This window comes from Rhinolophus sinicus, chromosome 10 (assembly GCF_057876585.1).
Source record: "Rhinolophus sinicus isolate RSI-liver-muscle chromosome 10, RSI-T2T, whole genome shotgun sequence".
In the NCBI taxonomy this organism is placed as follows: Eukaryota; Metazoa; Chordata; class Mammalia; order Chiroptera; family Rhinolophidae; genus Rhinolophus; species Rhinolophus sinicus.
The window spans coordinates 6163645-6176407 of record NC_142510.1 but is presented as its reverse complement, the minus strand read 5'-3'; the positions used below and the strand labels follow the sequence as shown (position 1 = coordinate 6176407).

Here is a 12763-nt window from a genome sequence, read left to right as displayed (position 1 = left end):
AGTTAACTAATTGGCTCATTTCTGTGATGTAATTATTTTTGCTTCTGCTTTAAAACATAGAACCAAATCCCTTTTTAATAAGGCATAGATCAGGTCATTTCTCAAAATGTTTTCACGTCAGAATAAAGACTCTGGTAGAATAATAACCCTTTCTTAGTGGTAGTAATATAACTCACATTTACTGAGCACTTGTGCAATATCTCATTTAATCCTCCTAACAAAGCTATAAAGGTACTATTATTTAAAATCCCTCTTTACTGTGGTGAAGCTGAGGCACAGAGAGGTTAAGTCATATGCCTAAGGTCACCCAGTAATAAATGATGGACCCATGATTTGAACCCAAGCAGTCTGACTCCAGAGCCCATGATGAAACACTGGTGACGAGTGGTGGGGGGAGAGTGGGAGACTGGTTAGTATCCACTGTCTGATTACAGATGTGTCTTAGAAAAAGCAAACGGGTTTGTGTTCATGTCTCTCTTAGTTAACAGTGTCAACAGCAAGTATGCAACACTTGGAAAGAGGTCAAAGAATGCTTCGTAGAGCTGGCTATTGTCTAGTTGCCTGTGCTGCCTGGGGATCATCTGATTTATCGGTGAACTTTTTGCTGACTGATTAGGAAGGCCGTTTTGCAACTTTATAAGAATAGACAGGTTAACGTGAAGAAAACCTGATAGCAATGCAGGTAATCCCCATTTTTCGAAAGTTCACGTTATACCACTTGGCTTTTACGAAAGACCTTCATTAGTACCTGTTTTCGTTACCTGGAAGAAATCTAAAGAGGATTTTTTGCTTTTATAAAAACAAAACAAAAAACAAAAATAGCGTTCAGTGTTTGTTTTGCAGCAAGCTGTTACAGAGGCAGTGGGCACCCAGAGCAGTGAGAGTGGCCCGGCCAAGCTTCTCCCCGGAACCACACTCAGCATCTCAGCATCAAGCCGCCATAGCCCTGAACTGTGTGAGTGAGCATCTGTGCCTCATCTGGATCTGTTTTGTGCATCCGTTAGCAAGATGTGTCCTAAGGTACCAGAAAAGCCATAAGAGAGCTCATAAGGGGGCTAGGCTCAGTGTACAACTGGATGTAATTAAGCGTTTTAATCATGGTGAACAAAATAAAGATGTGTGCTTCGGTTGAATTTGGGCCTGGAAATGGTTCACAATTTTTCCATATAAATTAATGGCAATGGCTTCTTCGCTTTGTACCCTTTTGCCTCATGAAAGGTTTCATAGGAACGCTCCACCTACAGATGGCGGGAGAAAGCTATACAAGTGATACTTGTCCAGTGGCATCGCAAAGGTTATTGCCTAGTGGGACTTAATCAGTTTTGCATTTTTATTTCTGCCTTCTTTTGACCAATTATAAATCTCAGGGTCCCTGAAATTTTTTTTGCTGTTAATTATGGCTTTATTATATTTATGAGGCTTAATGAGAGTTCTTTTATTTATTTATTTATTTATTTATTTATTTATTTTATTAATTTCAGGTGCACAAGACAAAGTACTACTTAGACGTTTATTGTTTATATCCCTCACACTGTGATGAAACCGTATTTCCAGCTTCATTCATCCTGAAGTTAAACCTTGTAAACTAGAAGATGGATAATAAACATCCATATATCTATCTATCTATCTATATAAATATATATATATATATATATATATGGATAGGCATATACATATATATATATAGATAGAGAGAGAGAGAGAGAGAGAGCCAAAAAATGTATACACATTTTAAGAAAGGAAAAAACTATTAAAATTACACTGATGGGAACCACTTTGAGCACTTCCTGTAATTGCAGAAGTCAAATATGACTTGTATTCATCTTTTGTTATCCGTATATATTGAGTATTACAATTTTAATAGTTTTTTCCTTTCTTAAAATGTGTATACATTTTTTGGCACACTCTGTATACCACACACACACACACACACACACACACACACACACACAAACATTTAAGCACTATACTTTGATACTAAGATCTTAATATTAAAAACAATCGATTGATCAAATATTTAAGAACTATGGACTTATTTTAAGATGCTAACTCAGTGGGCGCCTATTTCTAATTTTGTGTACAAAATCTCAACTGAATACTTAATGAGTTTTTTTTCTGTGTAGCCATTGACTATCAGTGTTAAAGAGACTGATTCATGAATGAGAAAGAAGAGGAATTTTAGATATTCCCAAGGATCCATTTGCACGGAAAGATATTTCTACATCAAAACAACTCTACTCCCTGAGGGCCTGGGAGACAGGTAAACAAAGTGAACTTGCGATTTCAACCATGGGAGTTTTCTGGGATTCAGGAAAATAGTATTAATAAATAAACCAGATCTAATGAAATAGTGGCACAGTTATATTTGAGAGGGTGGTATGTGGGGGGACACTTTTCCTGTAATTATGAGCTCCACAGTTTGGTGTCAGTGAGAGAATGCCCTCACTGACTAAGACACTTGCTTCCCTGTGCACCTTTGTTTCTAGGAAGGATGACACCCAACAGAAGATGTCATATGCAGTTGAATGGCCTCAGAGAGAAGGTAAGAATTTGCAACAAATCTTAAAGAACAGCTAGGATTTCCTCCGACAGGAGACGCAGGCAGTGTACTTCAGCCCAAGTCCAGAATCTTAGCAAAGAAACAGATAGGAACTCGAATGCTGCTATTTAAAGACAGCGTCGTGAACAGTAGGCTTAGACAAATACACTGGGGAGATTGGAGGAGTCTCTTAAGTGCTAGGCTTGAGGAGTTTGACCTTCTTTCAGTAGAAAAACGGATGTTTGAGTAAGGGAAGGACGTCATCAAGAAGTCTGTTTTAAAACTTCTGTCTGGCAGTAATGAGTTTGAAATGGAAAGGAACTAATACTAATTGAACACTTAACAATGTGCCAGATATTTTACATGTGTTCCCCCATTAAATCTTCACACCCCAAATGAGGGATTGTCCTGCTTTATAGATGAGACGACTAAGACTCTGAGAAATTAAGAATTAAAGCCACCATGGAAATAAATGGCAGAGATGGGGTTCAAACCCCAAAGCCTACTTTCTGTCTACCATACCTTGCTACCTAGAAGCAAGGACTGGAGGTGGAAAGACCACTTCAGAAGCTGTTGTTAACCAGCAAACAATAGGTAATGACAGCCAGAACTAAGATGACAGCTTTGGAAATGGAAAGGAGCCATCAAAGGACAGTGTGGGAGAAGTGTCAAAGAAAATCTAGGCCTAGAGCCTAAATAACGCCTCGCCTTTAGGCCTAGGCTCAGGAAATGATGACTGTCCGCAGAAACAAGAGAAAGACCTGATTGTGTGGGGAGGACGAGTAAGTTCAGTTTTGATGGAGTTGCTTTTGAGATCGCGCACAGAGGACGGTCTCCATTTAAGATGCAGTAGGCATCCAAACAGAAGGGAGAGTTGAAGACATCAGGTAACTGCTTAAAGCAAAGAAATCGAAACAGGCAGCATTTAGAAAGTGCCTAAATTTAGGAGGCGAAAAGACAGAGGAGACAGACAATTAGAAGAAGATTCTGAATCATGCAGCAACCAGAATCAAAAGCAGGAGAGAATTTCAAGGGAATGACTCACAGAGCTGAGCAGTGGGAACACCAGTGGTGTCAGTCAGAATGCAGCGATGCAGGGAGCTCTGCTCGTCCTGGACAGTGGGCCAGGGAGCCCAGGGCCCCACACCAGACTGGGGCTGAGGAAACCACGGGACCGCGTGGGTGCAGAAGGAATGGGGCAGCAGCCCGTCAAAGGTGATTTTGTTCGTAAATCAGAAGGAAAGAGCAGTGTAGGGGGACAGAAAGAAGACGCTAGAGAGAGAACAGGTAATAAATGAAACCAAAACTCAGTGTTAGGGTCCTAGGGGTGGAGGGGGAATAAAAGTGTTTTTTTCTTTCACACCAACAGAAAACCTGTCTTTGTGTTGCTTTGCCTCTTCTGAAAAACCAGTATTTACAGTCATGTACCCCCAACTCAGAATGAAACTGGTAAGTCCATTGCAACAATGAGTAACACGGAGCCCTCTTTGAATCCTTCTTTTTTGACACCAAAATGCTGCTGTTTGGCACTGAGGTCTGCATGTGTTTAGACTGAGGGAGTGGCCCAGAACCCCTCCTATGTAACCTGGCTGGGTAGTTCTATTATTATTTAAAGCGTCCGTTTCAGTGGTTTCTAAAACCAAAAAATTGTGCTGGCTAATGTCATCTGGAAACTGAAAGTCACAGTGAGCCACTCTCACAAGCCCATCCTAAGACTTGAAAGGATTTTTAGTTTGGTCCTGCTGAGCTTACTGTAATTGGGGCGCTGAGTTGCTATGGTGATTTGTTCTCAAAACAGCCCTTTGCCACAATACAGTGAAACAGCAGATGAATCTCCTTTATGCTGACTTGCATGACATTAATACTAGTTGAAACACCCTCCTGGCTCCCATCAGAACTCGTGTGTAGGATGTTCAAATCCGGGCCAAGAAGGCATTGGGTAAAAGAATTGCAACTTGGGCCTTTTAAACCTGGGCCATCACAATTCATGCCGCTGAAGACTGTTGGCTCACAGCCCAGAGCTCTACCACGGGGGCGGGCGCGTTGCAGCTGGGGAAGGTTCATCATGGAAGCAGTTATGCGGTTAATTGCCCCAGTGTGGGCATAGCCTGAAAGTTGTGACTCACGCCCCATTCTGTCACTAATAATTGGGTGGGGACAAGATGCACAGAAATCTCAGCTGCTTCTTCCCATTCCTCTTGCAAATCTGTGACTCGCTGAGCTCTGTCCTTGAGGTTCGGGAAGAAAGGCAGATCTCAACGCCAAGACGTGACGCTCCACCAGTAGGGGTCCCCATTGAGCCACAGTTCCTAACGGAGCTCCGCGGGAGTCACCGGACACTTTGAAGGATGACTGCACTTTGAATGGGGGTGTATCTTCCTCTGAGTCTTGCCTAACCGTGACATGGGAGAGAAAAAAAAAAGTAGCTGCCTGATTTCCAGCATGACTCATTATAAACAAAGGGAGGACACACTGACTGCCTCTTATCAGAGGCTGAGTATGCGCCCTAGGAGTGAGTGTGAGTCAGACCGCAAGTCGCAAGTCTTTTGTTGGTGGGAGAGATTTTTCTTCCCCTGCGGAAGGGGTGGTTTTCAGGGTTGGGAGGTGAGGCTGCTATTGATTTCTTAAATACTGTCTGCCGGTGACCCCATGGTAAGCCCTGGGCTTCTAGGTGAGGTCAGATTCCCTCACAACCTAAAGTGCTTCCAAGTTGAAGATAAAAACTGACCATACCCCCAAGAGATAACTCATTTGGAGTTGATAGAAATGTTAGGAATCTTGTGGTGACGGTTTCACAACATACACAGATGTCTCCAAAGTGTACATTTTAAGTATGTGCAGTTTAGTCTCTGCAAATTATACCTCAAAGGCTTTTAATAAAGTACAGTTCACAGTTTAGTGGGGGGGAAGCCCCGGCCAACCCATGTTTATTGTGATTTATCCTGAAGCTCTGGACACCCCCTCACTTCCTCATCTGTTGCTTTGTTTCTGGGTGCAAACAGACAAAGGAGACGTGCCTGAAGGGGTCATGATGTCGTATCATCTAATGCTGATATGCTGATCCCGCCTCCCAGAGTTCCAGTGGTAGGTGAGTTGTTTATTTTACTAAATGCAGGCAGCATGGATAGGCATATAAAGCACAGGTTGGCAAACAAATTTGGATGGGGGGGAGATGTTGGGTAGCAAAGGACAAAAGAAGCACCTTTACTGTGCCTGCCCCCACCCCGTGCCCAGCAGCCAGGAGACGGGAGAGCTGTTTATGCCCCAGGTGCCTTCATATTTCAGCAAATACAAGTCAGGTCAAGCCAACAGCAGGACTGCAGTCAAGAGCTTGGCTGATGGGCTGTGCCAACAGAACCCACATGCATGAAATAACTTAACACTTGGAAACCAGCAAGCAAGTTAATTTAGGGGGAAATGAACACGGATGTGCTTAGATGGCAGGAAAGAAGAAAGTCGTTTGGCTGGCGGGGCTAACCAAAGGGAGAACAGCAATGACGGGAAGAGGGGCCCAGAGCTTTGAAAAATATAAACGACCTCAATTGGGAAAATACGAACATGTGTTTCTGCACAAACTCGCTTATGATCTGAAAAGTATGTGAGCATTTTCTCCTTTCAGATAATATGCCCTCAGTGGATAGGGAACGTGACTCTTCTTCCTGTTGCTAGAGATATTCTCTCGCCAATACCTACTTCTGACCACTAGCCTTATGGGAAAGGTCTTGTCTTAATTATTTCTTGCATTTTTCCATATGTCTCTTCCTCCTGCTGTCTTTTGGTGCACAGATTCAATGTACACATCAAAGTGATTTGGAGAATTTGACTGTCTTAACGAGAGGGTCATGGATGTAGGAGGGTTTTGTCTTAATCTCTTCATCTCGCAGTCACTGTTGCTGAATCTCTGTATGGGGGGGGCGGAATAGAGTTGTACGTGTTATTCTCTAACTTCCTGAATTTTATATATACTTTGAAGATGTGTCCTTGCCACAGCCGCCGATCTCACATACAATGGCTGCATCCTTAATTTCTAGCAATAGTCCCAAACTTCAACTATTCTTTTGACATATCCACCATAAAGACATTCATACTTTTTAGGTCAGTTTTTGCTATATAAAATACAATCCGTAGAAAGAATGTTTCACTCAACAAGTGTTTTCTCTTGCAATCCAGAAAACAACGCCAGTTTACTCAACACACATTCATGAAGTGTCTACTGTGTGCCAGACAGCAGACGTGGCCCAGAGGTTAGAGCTACAGGCTGTTGCTTTATCTAGATCCTAAAGAGTCTGAAAAGCAGAGCCAGCTTGTGTGTTCGTAATAATGGAATTACAGTAAAGAATTACTTATATTTATAAAAAAAATATCCTCGTTGCCTGGAAATGCCCAAACCTTCAAAGCACTGTGATACGCATTACCAAGTTCTGGGCTGCTATGAGCGTAGGTTACAGAAGTTGTAAAAGTATACTTCCTGGCACACTGCCAAGCAAGGCCTTATTTCACATTTAATGCCTTGTAGGAATAAGATAGCATGAGAGGAGTCTTGCGAGCAGATGCGAGAGCTTAGTTATCCTGAAAAGCTGCGGAAACCGTATTCTCAGTTGTTCCAGATCTTTGGGCTATTCACTGGGTGCGCCGAGTGGTGTGAGAGGGTACTTTTGAAATGGAAGAGCATTTTCATAAAAGGAAAAACATTCTCCAGGTAGGTCTGTTTCACTTCCTCCATAGAGCAGTTCAGGGGATTCCTTTGTGGCTTTCAGTTGACACTCTAAACCTTGGATCTGTCCCTTCAAACTGAATCTTCAGGCTTTCATCCAGATTCACGCTTCCTCGGTTTCCTCTAATTAATCATCTTGTGTCCCTTATCATAGTCTAACTTTCGTTTAACATAGAAATGTATTAGTTGGACTGCCGGTGCACAAAATCGACGTCGTCACAATCCTTGGTTTGCGAAACACGCTCACCATTTATTCACACATCACTTGCTTTAATTTATTTAGCTTCTTATTTTTAATAACCCAGAAAGGACTCATGAAGTTACCACCCCCCAAAAAAAAAGCTAGATCCTTGCCAATAAGATGATAACTTACATCTAACTATAAATACTCACCCCCACCCTGTGTCCCCGAATCCAGAGTGATCCCTCATCCTAATTTACGTGTTCAATATTTCCTTGCCTTCTTATAGATCTAGTCTCATTGTTTCTTGCATGTGTTATATGTATTCCCAAAAGCACGTATGTATGTGTGTTAACTGATATTGTTAAGATTCATCCTATTACCACATCTTGCTGTTATTCATTTGTTTTGGCTCCTCTCTAATATTTTATTACATGAACATACCCCAGTTTATTCAACAACCCTCTCATTATTGGTTGTTAGGGTTGTTCACAGATTCTTGATATTGTAAACGGTACTTTTATGACCATTCTTGTACCTAGTCTTCTACACATGCAAACATTTCTCTTGGGGACATACCTAGGAGTTACATAGTCTATGTATACGTCTGGCTTGAGGGAAATGTGCCCAACTGTTTTGTGACGTGGTTGCACGAATTTGCACTCACATGGGTGATGGGTACAATGACTGATGGATCCACCCGGTCTCCAACACTTACTAACGTCAGACTGCTCCATGTTTGCTGATGGATTGTGCATAAGTTAGCACCTCATTACAGTCCTGATTTGCACGTTGACCTATGATGCCGAGCCTCTCGTTGTGTGTGATTGGCCAAACAGGTCGCCGGTTTTTGGCTCATTTTTCTACTATTGTTTGTGCTCTTCCACTGACAACATAAACAGTCGATTAACACGTATTTTGTACGTTATAGGAATTATATACTGTATTTTCACAATAAATAACCTAGAGAAAAAGCTGTTATTAGGAAGAAAAAATATATTTATAGTATTTATTTTTTAAAAAATCACGTATAAGTGGACTGATGCATTTCAAGCCCATGTTGTTCAAGAGTCAACTGTATTCTGTTTTGTTTTCCCCCTGGCTATAAACATAACATCATCTCTTCACATTTGGACTATGCAGAAGCATGTAGAAAAGAAAAGAACCACAGTCTCATCGTTCAGGTTTTTTTCTATGCTTACTCTTATGTAAGTTCCTGATACACACATATCTTGTGCTCTGAAAGGCTGTAACCCTTTATCTGGCCACAGTCCTCTGACCCTAGACGTGGACACTTTCCAGACATTACCATCCTTGACCCAGGGGTAGCCTCTACCAGTGTCGACCATTACCTTGAAAAGCAATGGACTGTTAAAGAAATTATACTTAGAATCTTGGGCGAATCTTTGAACATGAGGGTGGGCAAAAAAAAAACTATATCTGATTTTACTAGCCAGAGATATATTTCTAGCAGTTTTTTTCTTCTGTCTTTACTTACACATATAATTTATCTCATTTAAACTGGGATCTTCCTATATATGTTATATTGTAAGTTTTTTTCCTGCCAAGCATTGTCTAGTTTTTCAATGGGCTAAATGACCTTGTACATCATTATTTGAATGGTGGAGAGCACTTCCTTGTGTGGGTGAAATCTAAAATATTTATAAAATGTGCATCACAGCCACAGCCAGAAGGGATGCTGGCCAGTGGTCTCACACACTCTTCTCTGCCCTGGGCTTTGTTGAACCACTTCTCTCCCGTCGACCTTTACGTTTCCAGCCGTTTCCTATTAGAAGCAATGATGGCACGAGCACCTTTTCCGATAAACCTTTGTGCACATCCACAATAATGTTCACAGAAAGGTTTTATCAATTTGTAGTCACGTTCGCAGGGCAGACGAGAGCCTCCTGACTACACCCTCGCTGAGAATAGTATCGTTGTGCCTTTAATCACCAGTATGCTAAGTTCAAATGCCATTTCACTATTTTAATTTTTTAATTTGTATTTCTCAAGTTACTATTGAGGTTCCATGTTTTCATATATTTCTTGGCCACTTGTTTTTGAGTATATGTTCTTGTTTCTGTGTGTGTGTGTGTGTGTGTGTGTGAATTGCCTACTTATGTCATTGACTCTTTAGCAGATATTCTTTCTTGTATTTCTAAGAATTATATCTGTTGAGGGGATTGATGAGTTTCATAAACATTGCAAGCATTTAACTAAATTTGTCTTTTGTCCTTTTTTTCCTATGCTTTTGCCTTTCATATTTTTATAATTGTACATGTTGTCAAATCTTTTAATATTTTCAAGTTTTCTTTTTCACTTGAGGATTTATAAAATCCACCTCAGTTTTCTTCTGGTATTCTTGATTCTTTTTTTTTTTTTAAATTAAATTTAAATCTCTGTTCCATTGAAAACATACTGGTTTGTGATGTGAGGTGTGTAGCTAACGTTTTTTCAAAACAGTTAGCTGGCTGCCTGATACCATTTACTGAAAAATATTTTCTTTACCTGCTGATGTGAATTAGCACCTTTGTCTCACACTATATTTATGTTGGATGGGTTTCTGTGCTTCCAATTCTGTTCCTATTATGTTGATTGTTCCTATAATCACCTTTTATAAGTTTAATTATCATTTCATAATAAATTTTAATAATTTGTTAGACGCCTCCCTGTTATTATATGCTCTGGAATTTTTATTGGCTAGCTGGCTGTCCTCAAGTATTTAGTTTTCCAGATGAACATTTAAGACGCTCTTGGTCAAGTTTCCCCAAAAAAGTTATGTTTAGGTTTTTATTGGAATTACATTACATTTATGTTATTTGAGTAATAATAGACATCCTCACAATATTGGAAAAATAGTGTGTTTTACTTTACTTGTGTTGCAATCATTTTTCATGTTCTTTAGTAGTATTTTATAGTTTGAGTCGTAAATGCTGCACCTTTCTTGCCAAGTTAATTCAAAGTTTATTTTGTTATTGCAAATTGTGACTAAACTCTTCCCTCCCCAACCTGTAGTCATTCCACTATATTAATTTTTATGGGTTTTATAACTTACCATCTCACAGAACTTGTATTATTCATTTTAATTGTTCTTTTCAGTTGATTCTTTTGGATATTAGGTAGGGCATCACTGCATTCAAAAATAATAATGATAATTATGAGCCCTTTCCAATGTTTATACCTCTTTTTCTATTTCTTGTCTTATGTGGGTTCAGGAATTCAGATGCCCATAGAGCCCAAGGAGTAACATACATGAGTGAATTGGGCCAGGTGAGGCCTTCAGCAAATGGGAGAGCACAGACCTCGTCTAAGGGGAAAGTTCTTACTCAGTTCCAGCCAATTTCCACCATTTGGGAAACTGGCCTAGTGTTGACAGATAGTCAGGTTTTTCAAAGAGATATACCAGAGATCGTTATTCAACGTGAAATATATAAGCCCTTTAAATGTTGAAAATGAATTCAAAATTTTAAAACATCAGGCAGCTCGAATATAGAATATCTGATGGTCATGTTCATCTCAGCCTCACAACATGCCCCACTTTGGCTAGAACTTCTCAGAATTTAAGAATGTGTTGAATTGTAATACCAGGCATTCTTGCCTTATGCGGATTTAGTAAAAAATACTTCCATTATTTGACCAATTTGCTATTGTATAGACTCTTGCTTTATTATTTTAAGAGTCAAGTTCCTCTCACTTATGTTAAGCCTGCATTTCCAATTTAACAGGAGTGTTGTAGAAAGAGAGAAATGTGAATTCTGTGAGCTCATACGGTGTTTTTCTTTGACCAGTGAATGTTATGAATCTATAAATTTTCTAATATCAAACCATCCTTGCATTTGTGATTTATGGAATTAAGCTATATTTAGTCATATTATATTATTCTTTTAAATATATTGTTGTATTCCACATTCTGTTTTATTTAATGGTTACAAAATAGGAGTAAGAACGTTTTGGAGTTTTTGGTTTTGTTATGTTTTAGCAGCAAAACTCACGTATTGCCTCTCTACCCCACTGCCACCACTATCCTCTACTTGTTTGCTTTGGTAAATGGTGTAACACATTGCTTAGAGGAAAGAGAGAGGTAATAAGACTTCACCACATCCACCCAGACATGCTGTGGATTGATAGGTGATTATTTGGCTTTTGCTTTCCTGGGGGAGAAAGATTTAAGCTAGACTGTTCTCAGTAAAGAAGTCTTGGGGATTTTTTAGAGGCCCTTTGAAGGGAGCCGGGAAAAGAACATGGGGGAGGGGACTGAGATGTCTAAGGGTGTGGTTTCTTTCTCTGATGTCCCACAAAGCTACGAACAAAGTTTCCGTTTGTCTTCAGTGTGCTGTGGTGTTGGATCTTCTTTGCAATGTGACTAATTGCTAAGCAGCGTCACCCTTAGATGCACACAGGGCAGCACCTGCCCTTGCATTAGAAGGCCCTGTTCTGTCCCTCTTTGGCCACACTCTTCCCCAACATGTGAGGAGATGTCAGGACCAAGGAGAGAGTCCTGCAAGTGGGCGCAGGCCTGTTTGGGTTGGGGATTCTGGGGTCCTCAGTGTCTGGGTCCTGTGCCCCTTGCCTCCTGGACCATGCTCTGAATACCCAGGATGCCAGAGTCATATCCCTAAGTGGCCGAGCCTGCAGCCAGGGCTTGTGCAGGCCTCTTTCGTAGGTCCGTTCTCCCACGGTGGGGACTGCATTGAAGGTGTTTCTACTCCTAGGCCTGAGGAGGCACCAGAAAGCATGGATTGTGTGGAGGGTGGACAAAGCGTGGACACGTGTGCTCAAGTGTCCACACCATTGCCATGGGCCCATTATGATGTAGGGCACAGCTGGGGGCCATAATGAAAGGACCTTGGACTGTCCTTACACCACCCATAATATCTTAGGAAGCCAAGGAACCTAGGAAAATTCTCAGTTCAAACGCGGCTCCTCAAGTGGTTATGAAGTGTATTTGTCAAGGGAGGATTATAACAATTTTTAAGCCCAGTTAGCTTCACTCATAGCTGACGTCTGTAGTCAAGTCTCGTCGGGCTGCCATAACGAAGTGCCACAACTTGGGGAGCTTCAAACATTAGAACTTTATTCTCTCACAGTTCTCCACAGTTTGGAGGCCAGAAGTCCAAAATCAAGGTGTCAGCAGGACCGTGTTCCCTCCAGAAGCTCTAGAAAAGGATCCTTCCTTGCCTCTTCTGGCTTCCGGCGGCTCCCAGAAATCCCTGGTGTTCCTTGGCTGGTGGCTGCATCTCTCCAATCTCTGCTTCTGTTGTGACAGGCCCATCTTCCTTCTGAGTGTCACAGTCCCTCCTTTTCTTAGAGGGACACCAGTCACTGGATT

General features: G+C 41.1%; 1 protein-coding gene across 1 annotated transcript in view; it reads left to right on the top strand.

Moving 5' to 3' along the window:
* Window positions 1-2148: 2148 nt before the first annotated feature.
* Window positions 2149-12763, top strand: part of MRTFB (myocardin related transcription factor B) — a 236981-nt gene continuing 226366 nt past the window's right edge. Inside the window, exons 1-4 of the mRNA XM_019750669.3 lie at window positions 2149-2260; window positions 2487-2542; window positions 3909-3988; window positions 5542-5627. The gene's annotated coding sequence lies outside the window, so the exon portion shown is untranslated. The remainder of the gene's footprint in view (window positions 2261-2486; window positions 2543-3908; window positions 3989-5541; window positions 5628-12763) is intronic.